Raw genomic sequence first — 20,990 nt, forward strand, 5'->3', positions numbered from 1 at the left:
AACAGTACTTGCAATGGAGTCGCACCGTTTACTTTTTCATAGTCGAATGTAAAACAAGCTAGATTTTCCATAACCCACTCCGGCATTCTGATTTATTCTTAGTCTCAATTCTCAAAATATTTTTTATGGTACGCATATAGCCTTCTACTTGACCATTTCCCCTGTGTACGTCAGGTGTCACAAAATAATATTCGATCTTCCACTGGTCTAGACATTTTGGAAACGTCGTGTTCCTAAAAGAAGTTACAACATCCATGACAATCCGCTTAGGAGTTCCAAACAAAGCTAAATGTTAGTAATAACAACCACACTCTTTACTTTAAACTTTAATGGTCCTTAAACGAAACGAACAAAGAGTTAAACTAAATGAATAATATTAAAATAAACATTATAACAACATCTAATGTTGACCGTAATAAAAATGTATCGTCAGAGCCCGCCGAGTCTCAAGTGCCCGCGTTTCTCTCCCGTCCCACGGTTCTTCATTTTTCGTTCAGTCAGCTTAATCCTTGAGTCGGCATAATGCCATCAATAGAGCGATTGATAACATTCGGCCCTTCCTGTCCTCTTAGAGTGTCCTCACTCTGCTGAACCAGATCAGTCGTCTACTCGGCTGACTCTGGAAGAAACCACATAACTTTAACCAACTTGTAGTGTAATTTTTTTTTTTTTTTTTTTTTTTTTTTTTTTTTTTTCAGACAGGGTAGTTAATTTATCATTCTACCATGTAAATCTGAGTAATCTGGGTATTTTATCTTGTCTGAGTAATTACTATTACTCGAAGTACCAGGTCGAACCCTACTTCCAAGATAGAAACACCACACTCTACATAGCAGAATAACTATTAAAAGTTCTCTTTTGTGAGCACTTCTGAGTAATCTGGGTATTCTTATGCTTCGTCTGAGCGCTACTGCCACTCGGAGTACCGGCTTTTAACCTACTCCCGAAGATAGAATTACCACACTCTAACTCAACAAAAGAAAAGATGATTCAAGAATTGGATGCGTACCTTAAATGAACAATTTATAATTTATTCCAGGGTTTTAGGTTTTCAGTCGCAGTAACCCCGACATAGGGATTCTGAGATCGATGCATTCCTGGAATTTCTCTTACTTCATAACGATCATTGCCCAGAATCTTCGATACTCTGAAAGGACCTTTCCACTTTGGCAATAATTTACGACTACTACCTGTAGCCGGAAAGGAGGTTATTTTCAATAGTACCAAGTCACCCAATTTGTACGTTACGGGTGAACATCTCTTTTGATCAAATCGTTGTTTTTGTCGTGTCTGATAATTTTCCGTATCCGCAACGATTTGACTACGAAGAGCTGTAACATCTACATAGCTACTTAATTCAGGCGGGTTATAAGCTACCTGACCCGAAACACGGAAACCAAACAAAACTTCACTAGGACTGGCATTTAGGGCTTTATTTATGCTGCCATTTAACCCTAATTGAATATTTAAAATATTCTGGTCCCACTCGTCATCATCACCATTGGCACCCATTGTTGACAGGGAGTCAATAATCGTCCGTATGTACCGCTCCACTTGTCCATTCCCACGTGGCAAACCAACGGCATTTAAGTAGTGAGATATACCGCGTGATTTACAAAATTGTTTAAATTTGTGAGACGTAAATGCTTTGCCTCGATCGCTAATAATACGACAAGGGGCCCCAAAAACTTTTATGATTTCTTCCAAGGCGCTAACAACGAATTTAGTTCTTGTACTGGGTACAGAATATATAAATATAAATTTCGTATACGCATCTATAATAACAAGTACTTGAGTGTTACCGCTTTTTGATTTTATAAAGGGGCCTAAATGGTCGATATGCAAAGTATGAAAGGGGCGAGGTATTTTTGGAATTGGATGGAGATAGCCCGGTTTTCTATTTCCAGTAGTTTTAAAATATAAACAATTTAAACAGTTCTTTATATATTTATTAATAAAACGCCGCATATGAGGAAACCAGTATTTTTGTGATATTAATTCAAATGTTTTCTCCCCTGCAAAATGGCCAACATCATCGTGGTTTAACCGGACAATTTGAAACCTTGCTTTCTTTGGGACAACCCACCGTGAACCAAAAGGGGTTATTTTATAAACTTTTTCACCTTTTAATTCGTATTCATTAAAAATGTGTTTTTGTTTTTCGAAATTTCCCGTTTCTAAAATATTTTTAATATCCCGTATTTTATCATCGTTTTCTTGGGCAGTGCGTAACCAATCTCCTTCCGTTATTACTATTGTATTAATACTGACTTCGAGAGTATCGCAATTATTATTTTCCTGTTTAACTGGGTTTCTGCTGAGGGCATCCACGTGTCTCATTTGTTGACCAGAGCGATGTTTAATTTCATATTGATATTCACTTAACTCTAACACCCAGCGTCCTATTTTTGCATTTAATTCTGACTTTTTGAAGGTACTAACAACCGCCGAGCAATCAGTGACAATTATGAAAGGTCTACCTACTAGATATTGTCTAAATCTTTTTACCGATTCAACAATTGCTAATGCCTCCAAAACATATGAATGGTATTTTTGCTCCGCGGGAGAAGTCTGTTTACTAAAATATGCCACTGTGTGTTCTTTATTATTTTTAACTTGCATCAGACAACCTGCGATACCAATTCGACTAGCATCCGTGTATAACCGACACTCTAAATTTTTATCAAAAATATTAAGAACAGGTTTGTTTACCAACAATTGCTTCAAAATATCAAATGACTCTTGTTGAGAAGTTTCCCATTTCCACTGTTTATCTTTATGCAAAAGTTCCGTTAAAGGTTTTGATTTTTCAGCGTAATGTGTAATAAATTTTCGAAAATATCCCGTAAGACCCAGGTATTGTCGCACCTGATGAATATTTGTGGGAATCGGAAACTTTTCAACCGCTAACGTTTTTTCATGATTGGGTTTAATAGTAGAGTCCGAAATCTCATATCCTAAAAATTGTATATTCGTTTGCAAGAAGGAGCACTTTGACAATTTAAGTTTAAGATTATTTTTACTGATAAGGTCCAGAACGATTTTAAGTGTCTCCATGGCTTCTTCAACGGTTTTTCCTGGAATTAAAATATCATCCAAGTAAACCAACACTTTTGAAAATCTCAAATTACCAAGAATTTTATTAATCACTCGTTGAAAAACCGATGGAGCGTTTGTAAGTCCAAACGGCACTTTTAAAAACTCGTAGTGACCGTCCTGCGTGATAAAAGCCGTTTTGGGAATTGATTCTGGACTCATCGGAATTTGATAATATCCCGAAGCTAAGTCAAGGCTACAAAAATATTTATAACCTGCTAATCGATCTATTTGCTCTTCTATCAAAGGAATCGGATACCTGTCGAATTCTGTTAATTTATTTAGCGCCCGATAATCAACACAAAGACGTGACTCACCTCCCTTTTTGGCAACTAATAAAACCTGACTCGAATAAGGTGAGGTCGATTCTCTTATAATTTTGTTTTCTAATAAATCGTTTATAATATTTCTGATAACGTCCCGCTCTGCTTCGGAATAACGTCTTGGTCTAAACATCACTGGCTGATCAGATTTCAGTTTTATGTGCATGACCTCATCGCAAGTTCCGACATCAAAAGCGCTTCGTGCAAATAACCCTGTATAAGAATTTAATAACTTCAAAACCGCTTCTGTCGCAAAATTATCTTTAATACCAATTTTAACGTTTTTATTATCAAGTTGAACAGTTGAAGCCGTGTTCGAAATAAAGCGTAAAACCCCATTAAGTTTCTCATAACAAACGTCACTCAATTCGGTAAAGTTTTGACCCACAAGAATATCGGCGTTCGCAATATTTTTATTCACAACGTACAAAGAAATGTTCCGCTGAACATCGTCAATGTTTACTTTTACCGTCACATAACGATTAAGTTCCAACGTATTATCGGATATCGTGGAAATATGAATAGGCTTATTGAGAGTAAATGTTTTAAGATTAAGTTTATTTACCATATTTTGATGAATTAAAGAACATTCGCTGCCGAAGTTAATAAAACATTTTATTGAGACATTTTCGATTAAAATGGTTTTTATAAAAGTATTCATTGTTGAGCCCGAGCTGGTTTTAGTAAAATTAACTTGTTTATAGTTTTTCTGATAAGGGGCTAGTGCTTTACCTGTAGCGTATTTAGATGGACATTGGTTTTTATAATGGCCCCTAGCTTTACAATTATAACATTTTAATCGATTTTTAATGCTACCAAAATTTTGCTGACCAGTCGATGGGCCTTCGTCGCCTAAATTATAACTAACCCCTGTGAAATTTTGCATATCTTGGTCGAGTGATTTGTTTTGATCATCGATCATTTTTAAATGACGCGCCAATATGGCAGGATCGGTAATTCCTGCTGTTTCCACAGAAAACCTTATTTGTTCGTTACCGATTCCTCCCAGTATTAAATTTACCTTATCAGAGTCAGAAATATTTAACCCCATTTTATTGATTAATGTTAGTTTTTCAAATGTATATGAATAAAGACTCTGCTGCGTTTTACCATAATTAAAAGAAATCATTTCCTTTATAAGTTTATGTAAATCTCTGGTAGGCTTAAAATGCTTTAAAAGTAAACTTTTCCATTCGGACCAAGTAAAAATTCGAGACGGCAGCCCTCTATACCAAATTTCTGCCGGCCCTCGCAGTTTACTTAGCGCCAAATGAGTAATCACCATATCAGGCCAGCCGTACATTGAAGAATACTCATCTACGGACTGTAGCCAGTGATTCAAATCATGTTTCAAGGGGTCGAATTCACTAATAATGTTATTACCGGTTGTTAACCCTAAAAACTTAGGTTCACTTCTATTATTAACCATTCTTTCGATCCCCTGAAGCAAAGCATTACTAAAAGTATTAAAACTCTGGGTACTTAGCTCACTACCATCCTGCCCATGGTGGGTTTGTACAGCCACAAGTTGTGGAGTTATAGGAGGGTCAATGGGGGTGTATAACTTCGTAAATGCGCATGATCTTCAGCAGCAGGTAGGCGTTCTATATTTCGCACGCCAGGTGGAGGTGACATCCTGTCAGGAGTAGATAAAGGGCAGGATTCTCTTGGCATCACAAACACAGATGTAACACGTTTAATCAGTATTTAACCGGACACCAAAATCCCACTTTCTGATGTTAGTAATAACAACCACACTCTTTACTTTAAACTTTAATGGTCCTTAAACGAAACGAACAAAGAGTTAAACTAAATGAATAATATTAAAATAAACATTATAACAACATCTAATGTTGACCGTAATAAAAATGTATCGTCAGAGCCCGCCGAGTCTCAAGTGCCCGCGTTTCTCTCCCGTCCCACGGTTCTTCATTTTTCGTTCAGTCAGCTTAATCCTTGAGTCGGCATAATGCCATCAATAGAGCGATTGATAACATAAAATATGTTGTAGCTTTTCTCGGGACTCGGTAGTGGTTACGGTTTTCATCGGCATTATAATGCAGTACTTGGTAAAAGCATCTACAATTACTAATATGTGCTTAAAATCATTAGTGAAAATCGGCAATGGCCTCAAACAATCCATGTGCAGAGTATGAAAAGGTTCTTTGGGAAGAAAATTACGTTTATTACAAAATAATAATTAATACAAAAGTAACAAATAATATTCCGAGCAGCGTCCAACTCGAGCACGTAGAGAATAATACCGATAAATTGTTTCTTTAATCATCAACAACCTTTTTACATTTCAATGATTCAGCTTATTATAATCTCCTGACCGGCGGCGGCTCGACAAAAGTTACTTATCGGATGATGAATTACGATTTTGTTTTCTTATTTTATTGGGTATTACGTCACTTATAGCAAAAATCAATTTAGAAAATACTATCTCACACGCTTTGATTCTTTTTTTCTTCTTTTGATCCTAATAACTTCATTAAAGCGGCTAATAATGAACTTGCACAAATTTTCCATTTATCATCAGAACATAATTTCAATTTAAACTCCAAGAAATCTAATATGATATTTGCAAATAAGACTAATTTTGACTATATGAAAGATGATATAAAGATTTATATTGATCATATTTCGTTTGAGCATGTGGACGTGGCTTGAAATTGGGTCCATTATTGAATTCACAACTAACATTTGATTGTCATATTGCTGAAGTTAGGAAAAAGAACATTGTATAGTTTAAAGTTATTGTATTGTAATCGTTATTATCCTTATTTGAACTGAAGAAATGTACTGTCTGAGTCTTTGGTTTTTTCAAGATTTAACTATTATGACATTCTATCTTATACTTACCTTAGTTTACTTAAACGAAATAAAGTTCAAATAATAGAAAATGCAGATTGTAGACTTATTTCTGGTCTAAACAAGCGCGACCACATGTATCAGAAATTGGGTTTACTTCGAGGGCTAAGATTGGAAAACCGCAGGTGGCAAATGCGATATCATTATTCTCAGAATATTATTTTATATCAAAATAGGTTGTTTACATTCCTTTTGTCCTCTTTATTAGATTTAAATATTTATAATCTATATAAATCCATATTTCTTTAATATGTAGTATTTACTACCTTCGTACATATTTTGGTGAATCATGCCTTGGCGCTGCGCCGCTAGATAGCTAATATTGATTTTACCGTGTGGTATGACAACTATGACAGTCCACATGCAGCCATGATGTAGGGGAGAGCTGTTGGGGCTTGAGAAATAAACAAACGTGTTTTGGAGATTCCCGAGTTTTTTTGAGTCTGAGTATTCTAAACATAGGTAATAATATACCATTTGTTGTCCCATTTAAAATAAAAAAGTTTGTATCACTTCCTATTAAACCGGAAGTAACAAAAAATATTAGAATATGTCAAAAGATACTTTTATGACTATTCTATCGATATACCAAATTTCATTTGGTTATCTTGAATAGTAAATAATAAAGTGTTCCCTTTTTCCTGTGTCACCCGCTACAGTGCATCCGTAAAGTAGCGGATAAATTCAATAAAAATAAAATGGACCATTTCTGAAAAAAATGCTTAAACCCGTTGATTTTAATATTTGGTTTAGGGTTTTTCTACGTGGAAATTAAATATACAGGATGACTCAAAAGAAGATATGACGCCATTAATAAGGTTTTTAAAAGGAAACTAAAATTTTTTAATGCAGAATCAGAAAGAACGCATTTTTTTACAAAGGATATGGTACAAATGAATAGTGGTTATATAAGCCATTTTGAACAAAAAAATATGATAAAATGTAAAATTAAAGAAATACCTATTTAAATTAAATGTTGGTATTTTGGGTTTTTAGTTGTTGTTGCTGTTGTTGTCAGTATCAAAAGAGGGTGTATTTTGGCGCAACTATTTGATGTATTTTTACATTTACAAGTAGTGTCTATTCTTATTGAGAGGCGAAAGCACTGTCTTTCTGCGTTTTATTAGTAACTACACTTTATTACCTACTGTTATTGTATGAAATATGAGAAAATTAATCAAACGTGAAAGAATCGAAATCTTGTGCATGATTGGTTTCGGAGATATGTCGCGTACTCAAAAGTAGGTGGTTCAGTTGTTTAATGCAACTCATCCTGATCGGTCGCCTATTAGCCAAAGCATGCTAAGCAGACTTGAAGCAAATATTTTTGAATTCGGGCATGTTCGGAATACTCAAGCTGGTCGGGATTCAATAACTAAAGAAGATGAGCTTAACGTTCTGTTAACGGTCCAAGATAATCCCAAAGCCACAATCACAGGCATGGTTTCTAATATTAATTTATCGCGATCTACTGGCATAAAGTATTGAAAAAAGCAAAGTTCCACCGTTATAAAATATTCTTACTTCAAGGGCTATCGGAAGATGATTTTGATCGTCGAAATGAATTTTGTGAGCAAAAATAATGTAATGATAACAATAATTTTGTAAAACGGATATTATTTTCTGACGAAGTGACGTTTACTCTAAACGGTCATGTGAACAGACATAATTGTCGGCACTGGGCGACCGAAAACCCTCATTGGTTCACAGAATGTCATACACAATATTCTCAAAAAGCCAATTTGTGATGCAGTATAGTGGAAGGAAGAGTTTAAGGACCTAACTTTTTTATGACGCTCTCACCAGTGAGAGTGTACTAACCAACAAGTTAGGACGAAAAAATTTAAAAAAATAAATACGCCAGGAAATTAGAAATATTTATTACTCCAGATGTCATTGACAACGTTTAAAAAGAATTTTGAAATCGCCTTGGTTATTGTCAGGTTGTTAACTTTTAACAAGTTGTTGTAAATTTTATCATAATTTTTTGATCAAAATTGCTTATGTAACCACTATTCATTTGTACCATATCTTTTGTAAAAAAATGCATTCTTTCTGAGTCTGCATTAAAAAATTGTGGTTTCCATTTAAAACACATATTGATGACGTCGTATCTTTTTTTTAATTACTCTATATATTTAATTTCCACGTAGAAAAGCCCTGAACCAAATATTAAAATCGATGGCATTTTTTTCAGAAACGTTCCTTTTAATTTTTATCGAATTTATCCGCTACTTTACGGATGCACTGTATGTATTTTAAAATATTAATTGAAAAAAATAAAAAAATAAACATTCCTAAAAATGTAAATTTGCTTAAAATAAAATAACTTTTAAGGCAATTTTTAATTAAAAATTAAGTCTTTTAAAAGATTAACATTAAAAGTTTAAGTGACTTTAAGAAACTGATTTAACAGATGTAAACTTTTTTGTTTTAGTGCTTTTCACAAAGATTTAAAAAATATATTGGACTGAAATGTTTTGGTACATTATCGTAATTATTCTTCTATTCTTTTACATTATTTGCGATAAATGTTTGAAAAAGATAAAATAACAAAAACATATTATGCAACTTTAGTATATTACTGAATTGAGCAATACACATTTTTTAAGAGAGATTTTATTATATCTGAAGTGTTTTTTTATCAAAACATGTATAAGATATACTCTTAAAATAACCGATAATAAGCTATTGACATTTTCGCAGTTGTGTTTGTTAATTTTTCCCTGTTGCAGACAATTTTGTAAGTAAAAATTTAAACAAATAATATATATAAAAAAAGGTAAACCTACTTGTAAGTAAACATTTCCTTATGAAAGAGTAATAGCAAAAAAAAATCTTAATATAAAATTTATACAAAAGGATCTATTTATAGAAAATAGGCACTTGACGACAAATGAGCGAAAAATCTTGAAATTTTTAAAAATTTTTCACAATCAAAAACTAATTTATTGCAAATTAAAATTTATCAGAAATAGAAAAATCTGTTTACAAATGTTATACAAAAATCTCCAGGAACCACATCGATTGGTTGAGGAAAAACTATATGAGCATTTTATCTAAAATATTAAGAAGATGGCGATACTTCCGGTTATACCGGGAGTAGGTGTCATCTTCGTTATGTAAAATAAAACACCCTATATATTAAGATATTTTTGGATTCTACATTAGAATCTAAATACTTTTTGTATATAATGTATACTTAATTCTAACTGTATTTGACATATTTAAGCTTTTATGTCGAAAATTACGTTTGCATCAAGGTAAACAAGCAAACTTTTAGCATTATATTCAGAGTCTCATCCTGTATACTTTACTGAAATATAATAAGGAAGACTAACGTGCCTCGATAGACAATTCATTAACGACTACATAACAACGAATAACTAAATAAAAATTAATGCCATTGTTAATTATGTAATTTATTACATTCAAGCAGTTTTCACTTTTATTTACGAAGTTAAGGACATCAGTGTGTTCGCGTTCCCGTAACCGGGTGGGTTGTTTCAGTGGTACCTCGTGACAGTTTTAGTTAAGAGAAAGCCACAATGTTTTTTTAGATAAATGCAAGCGAAAATTAGTGTATGTGTAATATAAAATTTACCAAAGAAAAGTATAACTGGTGAACATAATATATGTGATTTACTAGTGTGCCTTGTAATGCGTTATATGGAATGGCTTTAGATAGTTATAGAAACATCAGGGTAATCCAGTATTTTTTTAGATTGACATTAAAATTAATAATATGATGTTTGAGTACCAAATTAATTTGCATTAGCTAAACGGGATTATCGGTAAAGCTTTTAGAATTCACATAGTATTGTAAGGTTAGTGGGCATAGATGTGTGTCACGTTCAAGGTCATTTCGTGCTTCCTATAAAATAGCATCAAAATATGTATTAATTCACAAAATGTTTTATAAACAATTAGGCTAAGTCATTACTAATAGATTAATATTCAGTGTAGATGTAAGGCAATACAAATATAATTAAATAAAATCAAACAAAACTTAAAATTAGCAACAGAGAAAGTGCCAAAATTCATCTTTTAAAATTAAAAAATAAAACTGGTTTCATTAGCCTCTTAACATTTGAGATAGACCATGTTATAATTTTTAGAAAGTAATGTTTTTTTTTGTAAGCATTTAAACATTAATAGTAATTAAGTATCCAAAGCAATTTTTGCATAAAAAATGTTTTAAAGTTTTATTTAGTAATATTCTAACAAGACATATTGTGATAATTTTTTTAAAAATAATTACGTATTTCAACGATTTTTTTCATCCAATTTAGAATCATTAAGATAGTTCACTTTTAACAATATACGATTTTCACGTAATCAATTTCAAAAATTTTATTAATTTTTTTCTTTATCTTATCTGCGATATTTAGTAATGTATTGGCATTTAAATCTGTAAAAAATATACGCTTTTTTCTCGATTTAATGCTAAGTTAAGGTTTTTTAAAACTTTTTTTCTTCTGGCAAATTATTTTTGATCAAAAATAAAAAGTTTCAATTACCTTCTAAACGTGGACGCCACTAATAAATGAAAAAAATAATTTAAAAAACAAATATATTTGTATGCCTGGTGGATACTGCCCCAAAATATCTAAAGCAATGAAAATTAATATTTAAATGATTTACTATTAATTTAATTATGCATACAAATTATTTTTTCATGTGATATTCGCGTGGCGTATAAAAACAGGGTAACATCAATTTTGGCCTAAAATGAAAGTCTAGTTTAAAAAGCTTTTAGTTTACGTTAAAGCAGTGGCGCACAAAATATATTTTTTAATATCTAAAAAGCAACTTTGTTAATGCTAAACAAATGAAAGTGATGCCAAATTCTCTCGCATTGGTTCTGATAAGAAAGCCATAGCTTCAAGTAATTTGCGTGTGCAGGAAAATGTAACATTTGTACAAAAAGAACATGACAATGAACTGATCGGAAGATCAACCATCTAGTGAAAAATCAGACAATATCAACCTTAGTGAATTTCTCATAAATATTTAGTCCTTAAGACAAATGAATTATTTTTTATTAGAAAAGCTTAATTTTTCAGAAATTGTTGCTCTAACTGAACATTGGTTAAATATAAAAGAGCCTATGTTTATTTATAATTATATTATGTAATCCCTACCTTTAAAAACTAAATTAATTTGTGGCGAGTCTATTTCTCTAGCGTATGTGCTACCGAAGAATCTTCTCAGTCTATTTTCGATTCCTTTAATATAGTTATGCATGTTAAGACATCTACCAGAATAACTAAAGTTCGTTCTACTACTATAGACCATATCATATTATCATTTAATTCGGAATTCGCTGCACTGTGTTGAATGCTGGTTTCTCCGATGATGAAGTAGTACTAACTAAACTTTATATAAAATGAAATTTTCAACAAAAAAGTAAAATAACTAATTGCACCTTTCTCTGTTAACGTGTAGGACGTGTAGGATTTTCTAGGTTTACTAAGTCATTATGCAGTCTTGCTTTTAATGTATTTTCTCTTAGGCCTGTTAAAATCAAATATCATCAAGTCCTGGTTTACTAGACTTTTGATTATCTGCAAAGAACATGCAATATTTCATATATTATATGACTTAATCAAACATTCAAAAATTCTCGGGCAGCGTCTTCTTCGATAGTTATGTGAGACTTCATAGAAAATATTATCACGGAACTACAGGGGATGCAAAACATATTTATTATAATAAGAGACTGGGCAAAATGCAAGACATGAGTTAAGAATTAAGGCTTTTTTGTTTATCTCTATTCCTACTTCATCTGAGTCCCTTAAAAATTATTATTTTGTAGATGTTATAAGAAACTTAATTAATACTCCTACCCATGATACACTTTTATACCTCCCTAAAGGAAATTCATACAGTCTCTTTTTTACGCCCATAGTACTAGCAAAGCTTTGCAGTATTATCGTCGATTAGAAGACATTAGCAACAGCATCATCTGGGACAGATCATCTTATCCTAAAAATTTTTTTGAATGGACCTTAAACCATCTTATTAATTTAATTAATAAATCATTTCATAATGCCAGTTTTTGAAGCTGTCTGAAGATGGCAGTTATTACTCCATTGCATAAATGAAGCAATATAGATCAAGTTTCGGGTCATCATCCAATGGCACTTCTTAAGTTATCCAAGGTCATTGAAAGATTAGTTTAAAAATTCTTCTTTCTTTTTTTTTTTTTAATGAATGCACCATATTATTATATATAGTGTTATATATTATTATAACACTATATTTCCTCTTTTTAGTAGAGTATACTCCTGTCCAAACAAGGATCACTCGACAGATATCATTTTCTGCGATTTCTCTAAAGCCTATATAAATTATAATAATTATCCTAATAAATAAGTTGCAGTATTACAGATCCAAAGAAACATCTATCAAATCGTTTAAGTCATATCTTAATAACAAAAGTTATTCTGTATAGGTTGATATGACAATATTTTGTAAGCCGATTGAAGGAGGGATATCTCAGGATTCATTTTCACTCGTTGCTTTTTCTAAAATATTAAGCTCTTTATGTTTGCACTTAGGTTTCTAGGGAACAAAACTTCGCAAAAAGTTTAGATCAGTATATTACGTTCATTTTGAGTCACATCTCCAATACACCCTTGCATTCTAAACCACACGTTTTGCGGCTTAAATTTTGCAAATTTATAAACTACAAAAGAAAGCAATTAATTATTAGCTAAGACTAAGTTATATCCTTATTAAGAATTGTTTAAAAAATATGAAATAGTAACTTTTTCTTTTTTATTTATGTTTGATTCGCAAGCATGTTTCAGCAATTTCAGAGATTAATGATGCTATTCATTCGTACCACCATGCCATCTGACTGCGGGTGTAATTAAGTAGTTCTCATTTTTTTGATTCTAAGATTGATTCTAATGATTAACAAGATGGAATCAAAATTTCATCCTTGATCTTAATGTCGCTCCAAAGTTACACCAAATCGGTAGAACCATTCTTTTTTTAAACGTTGATGATAATAGAGGCTCCCTGGTTTTGCAGAGGCTCTGTTTCAATCGTTTGTTGAAGTACTTTATCACGACTATGATATACTTATTCCCAGCATGAGGAAATGGATGAGCAACGTCAAATGTAATCCTTTCAAAGAGACTTCCCACGTTGTACTGACTCATAAAAGCGTCCTGCTTTGTCTGCGGCTCATTACTTGCCATAAAATGCATTTTCTGCATCAGTCTCTTATGTTTACTTTGCTATTAGCCCAGTAAAATCTTTCCCTCACTTTCTTCAAAATCTTTGTCATTCCAAGGTGCCCTCCTGATACGCAGGCATTATTTTCCTATAGCAAATTCAAAATCCAACATTTGGGCATACCAATTTGCATTCTTTGCGCATTGCTGTCGTGGTCAACCATTTTTTCCCTTAACAGATCTTCCAAAATTAGGAAGTTTTATTGCGCCCAACATGACTTGAAATTGCGAAAATACTTGGCAATCTCTTTCCAAGTTGGTTTCTTTCCTTCCTTTATCCAGACTAGGACTATCTGGATATATTGCAATTTTTCTTCGTCTCTTATAAGATCTCCATTTTGACAGATATCCTCAAAGATAGTAGTTCTTAAATAGTTATAATTTTTCTCCTCTGCCCGATGATAATGCTTGGACTCCTTCGGGCATCTGCTACGGCTTGCTGAAGACAATCGGTCAATGATCGCCGCTTCACATCGAATTTTTTTGCCTCCTGTACTTGACAGATTCCTTAAAGACGCTCCCTTCTGGAATCAGTTGCCGAACACGAGTCTGACCTTTGTTCATGTTCCTGGCAGCTTTGAATTTCAGAACCCGTGCTAGTGCATCTACTAGCTTAGTTACTTATGTGTTTAGTATCTTATGTACCAGTAGTAAGTACTCCCTCATTTCATCAGAGCGCAGTTCATTCAGGTATGCTTGGACATACGTTTCATAATCTTTTTCTGGATATCTGGACATGTCTGTCGAATCAAAGCTGCTATATCGGCTTTAAGTTCTTGTAAGGGCTCTTATGATTTTTTCAGACATGGTGTGTGGTTAGCATGTTTCAGGTGTTTATAGGCCATAACGCCTCTCCAAATGCCTCAGCAGGTGATTCTAGATTTCTTGTTTTTCGGGAGACATCCTTCGTAGGATCTTCTTCTCTCTAAGCCAATATAAGGGCTGTGGCCTTCTCCCTGGAGCATCAATTTACTTTTACAGATACTTCAAACTGAGGTTGATAAACAATGCAGGTTGTAATACTATCAAATTGAGGCGGTTTCAGGTTCATCAGCCCAACAGATCCGTATTGATACAAACTTTGCTCTTGTGATCATTGCTCAAGATCTACAGGACAGCTTCCGGGATTTTATCCTACATTAATGAAAGAAGCTCTTTTTTTAGTACAGAGAATTTTTTTGGAATTTCTTCTTTTAATTCATATATTTTTTTTCTAAATGCTTTTCTTCTAATATAGCAGAATTCTCTCTTAACTTTTCCCCACTTTAGCTTGCAGGTTGGCAGAAATTTCCCGAAAATCATTTTGCAATGAAATCTTCCAACATTGGACCAATATCGCTGCTATCAGCAAAAATAAAGTTACCTGTATTATCGCCTTCTTCAAGTAATCCGCAACTCCACTTTATTTTCTCGTCGTTTCGCAGTCCCTTTCCACCAGCTTTCTGTTTAGGTCAGCAACTTTAAAATCCACCAGCTTTGACATTTTCATACACGTTAGACAGATTTACGTTAATTCACTATTATTCACATTTAAATTATACATTTTTCTGGGTTATATAATTTTGCTGCTTTTTATTTTATACAGGGTGTTTATTTAATGTCGCGGTGCTTGATTGTAGCTAAGCCTTGAACCGGAAAAATCCTTTAAAAAGGGAAATGTTCAAATCAAAAGTAAATTATTTGCCATTTATTTGCCATAAGATAATATATTTAATATTATATATAATAAGAAGGTAAATAGGAAGATATTATATATACTAATATCTTCTTCCGGCAAAAAGATCTGTCTCGCGATTTTCAACAACCGATACTCTTTAGCTACTGACAAAAGAAGCCAAAAGTGGGACAAACCCATCAACTTAAAGTTAATTAATAAGGCAACTAAAAAAACCATAAAAAAATTCATCAAACTAAATAAATTATTACAGAAAGAATAACAACAGATTTGCACGAGTGTGCGCTAAGAATCAATATAAGTAATTAATATTTGAATATATTTTTATTTATAATATAATTTTTCTATAATATTTAATTATAAACCTGAGCTAGAGGGAGACGGAGGAAACGACGAATGGCGGGAGAAGGATGATGGATGGTCCAGACAATTTTTGATAATATATGCATTTTAGATCAAGAAGCGAATGCGTGCACCTTTATAGTTAAAAAGACAAAGACAAGAGAAACCAAAGACAAAAGTAAAGCAAAAATGTATGTACATATTAGTTAGCTGCGAGCCTATAGTTGAATCTGCAGGAGCATTAATTTCACATGCTTTTTAAAACTATTTAATGTAAAATATTTTATTGTATTTGGTAGGTCATTCTAAATCTTACACACCGTGTATGTAAATGATTTTTGAAGTGAAGAGGAACTCTATATAAATTAGTGCTTCTAGTTTCATGAGCAGTGTTTGGTCATGCAGATACTCCGGTTTCTCAGTCTTAATTATTCTATAGACAAAGCAGTACATATATGAAGCTTTCTTTTATTCTCCATGGTTAAAATTTTATTATTATTTAGATGTGGAGTTATATAAGCTCTATTAGGGATGTTAAAAGAGAATCTCATGCATAAGTTTTGTAATTTCTGATTTTTTTTATATTAACTTGTTATAGAGTTCTTACTTCCGATTTAAAAGCAATGGGTTCGTTATTTAAGATAATTGACATATTGTTTTTCAGGCACTCCCTTGCTTGTTTACTTTGGCTTGTATTTAATATTATGTATTTAATATTAATATTATATAATATAAATGGCTATTTTAAGATTACAGTCTGTCAGATCTTCACGGTTAATTGACATATAAAGTTGCGAATTGTCTGCATATTGATGTAGTGTGCTATAAAAAAGACAGCTCATATATATCTGTCTGCCACATAAATAGAAAATAAAAGTGGAAATAGAATTGATCCTTAAGGGACGCCTTTTGTTATTGGTTTGTACTGTAATTTGTTTACCCCGGATTCGGTTGCAATTGACAAACGACACGCTCTATTAACCAAGAAATTTGAAAAAAAGTTTATTTTGGGTTTGGAAAAATTATAGTACTGCAGTTTTGCAAGCATCATTTTGTGATCCAAGGTGTCAAATGCTTGATGACTAAAGTCTAGCATTGTAAGAACTGTCGATGACTTTTCGTCCTTATTATGTTTATTGTCGTTAAGGACTTTGATCAAACACGATGACGTACTAAACTGCATTCTAAAGCCCGACTGACAGCTTAGAATTATTTTAATTTTCACTAATTTTTTCGGAGGTGAATTTTTCAATAACTTTTGACATAGCCGGTAGTATGCTGATAGGTCTAAGATCGTTAAGACTAGCCAGTTCTGCAGTTTTTGGTATCGGCCTAACTATGCTCTTCTTCGAGATATCTGGAAATACACCCTGCAATAGACATGTATTTATTATATTTAATTAAGTTAGAGGGTTTTCTAATTACTTTGGATGACACAAGGTGTTCCAAAAAAGCGTCGTACATAATTTGATTTTTTTTTAAATGGAACCACCTATATTTTTTTCCGAAATGGAAATCTCATTTAACTACTTTTTTCAAGTTTCAAAACAGTTTTTTCCTAAAACGCGACGTTGCCTTGTTATTCATAATTTAACGAACTTTTCACGAAAATCAATGTTTTACTTAAATATTAATATTTACCACCGACGTTTTTTTTTTAAAAATCTATGTAGATCTATGTAGAAAAATCTTGGCTAAATCGTTTTTATTCGAAACTAGCTGACCCGGCGAACTTCGTACCACCGTAGTTAATCCCTAACAATTTAATAAAAAAATGGAAACAATATTACAAAAAGCTAGTCAATATTTATTGTAACGCTTTTTGAGACACAACATTGTTAGTTTTCTTTCCTGGAGCGAAAATAAATAATGTGGAAGGTTTTCCAAGACCAAGGCCACATACAATTGACCATGTGAAAAACATGGATTTTCTAAATTTATGCTACAAACATTTAATGACTGCCCTTGAGATTTATTTATCGTCATTGCAAATGCAAAGTCGCACAGGAAATTGCATCCGCTTAAAATTGAATGGCATGTCGTTCGGAATCATGGGAATGCGTGGAATTAAAACGTCTTCGCCTTTGTACTTCCCTTTCAAAATTGTTGCTTCGATGACATTGTTCATCAGTTTCTTTACCGCAAGGCGGATGCCATTGCAAAGACGTGGTTGGTTTATGTTTTGCAACATAATAATAACCGATCCGACTCTTAATTGCAGATTATAAGGTGGAAGTCCGGCTATTTCCAGCGAAAAATTTAAAAATTCGGTTGGATAGTTAACGACATCATCTTGGTTGGTAACGGAATCAATGGATTTATAAGTCATAAGATCGCCTGCAATCTTATTTTGAATTTCAACATTTCTTTCGTTGACATCAACGTTTTTCGCAGGCAATATAACTCGTTTGCTTAACCAATCGTGGTTTTTATAATTTTGAACAATATTTGGGAACACCTCCTCGATAAGTTCGGTTTTTAATTCAACAAAAAATGCTTTGAATCTGGATGATTTTCGGAAACTAATGAATATAGTGGGTCTGGAGGCGGTACCAATGGGGTCAATTTGACTTGACCACTTGCACAACACAGTCCAAATGCTTCATTTTTAAAGTTCATTGACTTGTAATGTGGACACACAACGTTCATTTGTCCAATAGCAACGATTTGCTGCGAACTATAATCGATTGCTGCATCGTAACTAAATGCAGCTCGATTTGGATTAAACCTGAACGGAACGTTTCTACGTTCTTGGTTATTCCCATTCCATCTCTTCCTTTCAACTTCATTTCGTATCTCGCGTTGCTCATTGGCTTGACTTGCCCGTATATGTTGTTGGCTTGCAGCATTTCGCGTTCTACAACTTAAGTTGGTTCGTTGAGTTATTGGCATTTTTGAGATTTATATGTCAAATAAATAATTTTGTTTCTACATATAACTTATGCATACCACGTAGTCTATTAAAAGTCTAATACCTGATAAAATTTTGAATATTTTATGTCACCTACTGCCCCCTGTTTAAAATTTGTCTTTAAACACTAAACAGCCACTGTTGCACTCAACAAACTAAAAAGTTTCACTAAGTTGAACTAAGAAGAAAACTCACTAAAACTCGCTAAACAAACTTGAAAATAACTCGCTAAACAAATACACTTTTCTTTCGAATGACGCAAAGCATTAAAAGCGACTGTCAAACGCGAAAAACTGACTTATTATGTTTCAGAATGCATGCATGCCAAATAGAAATTGCTGGAAGCGCCATCTATTTTTTATTTCTTAAATTACTTTGACCGATAGATTTCTTTAGACTGTCTTATTCTAATCGAAACCGATAGATGTCGCGCAAAGCATTTTTAATTTTTTTGCAAATTTCTAATTTCTGGTGCAATTTTCCTGATGGTTTATTCTATAATATCCTTCTACAAACTAAAATACATCTTAAAAAAAAAGAATTAATAAAATCGGTAAAGTCATTTTCAAGTTATTTAATGACCAAGGAAAATATGGATTCATTTTTATATATTTAGATTCTAAAATTTATTTAATTTTTTACAGGGTGATCAAAACCGTTACTCAAAAAATGCTATTTTTAATTCAATTTTACGCTATTTTTATAAACGGAACACCCTATACCTAGTAACGCGTTTTGATAGAGTATTTCTTGATCTTCAATTTAATACCAACAAGTTTGCATTTATTTCTAACCGTTTTCCCCAAAATTTATTACATTTGGACACTTCGAAACACAAATTAATAGATATTTTATAGTTCAATTCTATTTCGAACATCTTTTAGTTAGAAAATAGTCAGTAGTTTTAATAACCATAATAAAATATTAGTAGTAGAAACAAGTAATATTAATCCCTGATGCTTATCCAATTTAAAAATAAGAATTTTTTTCTTAGAAGTAAAAAGTTGGCCATACTTCACTTATTCTTTGTTGTGTGACGTATGCCAATCAAAATGTTTACTATCATTTATATTAAGTAAATTTTTGTCAAAATGAATTACTCTCAGCGAGAATTAGTAAATGTGATTAAAGTTTTCGGTGAATGGGACTTCAAGGGTTTATTAGGAAAAATTTCCTAATAACCGACATCCTGATGATAAAAGTGTTGAAGAAATTAGAAGAACGATTCGAGCGTACTGAAGCGTAAATTCCGAAAAGCAAACTAGAACAAAAACAGTTTTAAATGAAGAAAATTAATTTGTAATCACCATGTCGGTTGTTGCAACACCGGAAATGTAGTGTAAAATAAATAAGTTAGAACTTAGAAATATTGAAATTGGACGTCGGAAAACATCCCAAGAAAAACGAATATAATCCCTATCATGCGCAGTTACATCAAGAACTTGCCGAAAATGATTTTGAAAAAACAATAACTTTTTGTCAATGGGCACAAAATCCACTAGCTGAAAACGAGATTTTTTTTATGTATGCTCTTCACTGATTAATTCCACAGAAATGATTTTGTGAACCGTCATAACTTTCATTTTTACGAAACAGAAAATCCCCATCGAGTTTTATAAATACTTTTAAACACGTATGGAGCATCAATGTTTGGCATGCAATAGTACATGGTGTTGTTATTGGTTCATACTTTTTTGAAAATCGTGCAATAGGAGAAGTTTTTGTAAATTTCTGAAGAGAGGACTTTCAGCGTTTCCCAACTTTGTAAGGCATTAGACGTGACAGTTGCATGGTGTAGCCAATATTTTCAGCGAACATATCACACACCGATTTGGTAATAGGTAAATTGGAAAGCTAGGTTAGTAATAAAAATTCAATTTTGTATACATATTTAATAAACTTTATACTGCATAGGTTCCACTGGATGGCCTCCTAGGTCACCGGAATTAACGCTTCTGGATTTCTTCTTGTGGGGAAGTGTGAAAATCTACTAGGGAAGATATAGTGGAGCGCATACAAGTCTTTTAGACGTGTTAGTTACGTCTTCTACAGTTCGTGCAGTTAGAAGATCTTTTCCACGTAGGACTAATTTGTGTCTAGAGGAAAACGGTAGACATTTTGAGCAATTTTTGTGATATAACGTATTTATAAAGTTTTTAGTTAATGTTAATGTTTTTGGTGAATCCTTATTGATGTAACTGAACTTGATATGGGAGTGATATTTATTTTGCTTGTGGCATTTTCTTACGGACGATTTCTGTATTTGTAATTTGTGTATGTTTCGTAATGCTAATTTGATTTCTTCATTTAAAACTGTTTCTGTCCTTGTTTGTTTTTTTGTACTCTTCGATTCCAGTATCTTCTAATAATTCTCAATTAAAAATAATGGTTGTAATGCCTATGAAAAAAATATGTAATTTTTCTTTAAGAACAAATTTTTAGAAAACGGTTAGAGATAAACGGTTAAAGGAAAATTTATTGGTATCAAATTAAAGATAAAATAATGTTCTATTAAAACAGAT

The 20,990-nt window shown here is 32.6% G+C and overlaps 1 protein-coding gene and 1 long non-coding RNA gene across 3 annotated transcripts in view; one reads left to right on the forward strand and one right to left on the reverse strand.

Moving 5' to 3' along the window:
• The window catches only part of LOC126734605 (uncharacterized), a 159,601-nt gene that overhangs the window by 83,206 nt on the left and 55,405 nt on the right, over positions 1–20,990 (reverse strand). The window lies entirely within an intron of this gene.
• Positions 8,886–20,990, forward strand: part of LOC126734603 (neutral ceramidase) — a 294,220-nt gene continuing 282,115 nt past the window's right edge. Inside the window, exon 1 of one of the 2 annotated variants that reach the window (XM_050438295.1) lies at positions 8,886–9,036. The gene's annotated coding sequence lies outside the window, so the exon portion shown is untranslated. Of the gene's footprint in view, positions 9,037–9,838; positions 9,998–20,990 lie in introns of those variants that run through there. The other variant, XM_050438294.1, reaches the window with a different exon arrangement.

The sequence above is a fragment of the Anthonomus grandis genome, chromosome 3 (assembly GCF_022605725.1).
Source record: "Anthonomus grandis grandis chromosome 3, icAntGran1.3, whole genome shotgun sequence".
In the NCBI taxonomy this organism is placed as follows: domain Eukaryota; kingdom Metazoa; phylum Arthropoda; class Insecta; order Coleoptera; family Curculionidae; genus Anthonomus; species Anthonomus grandis.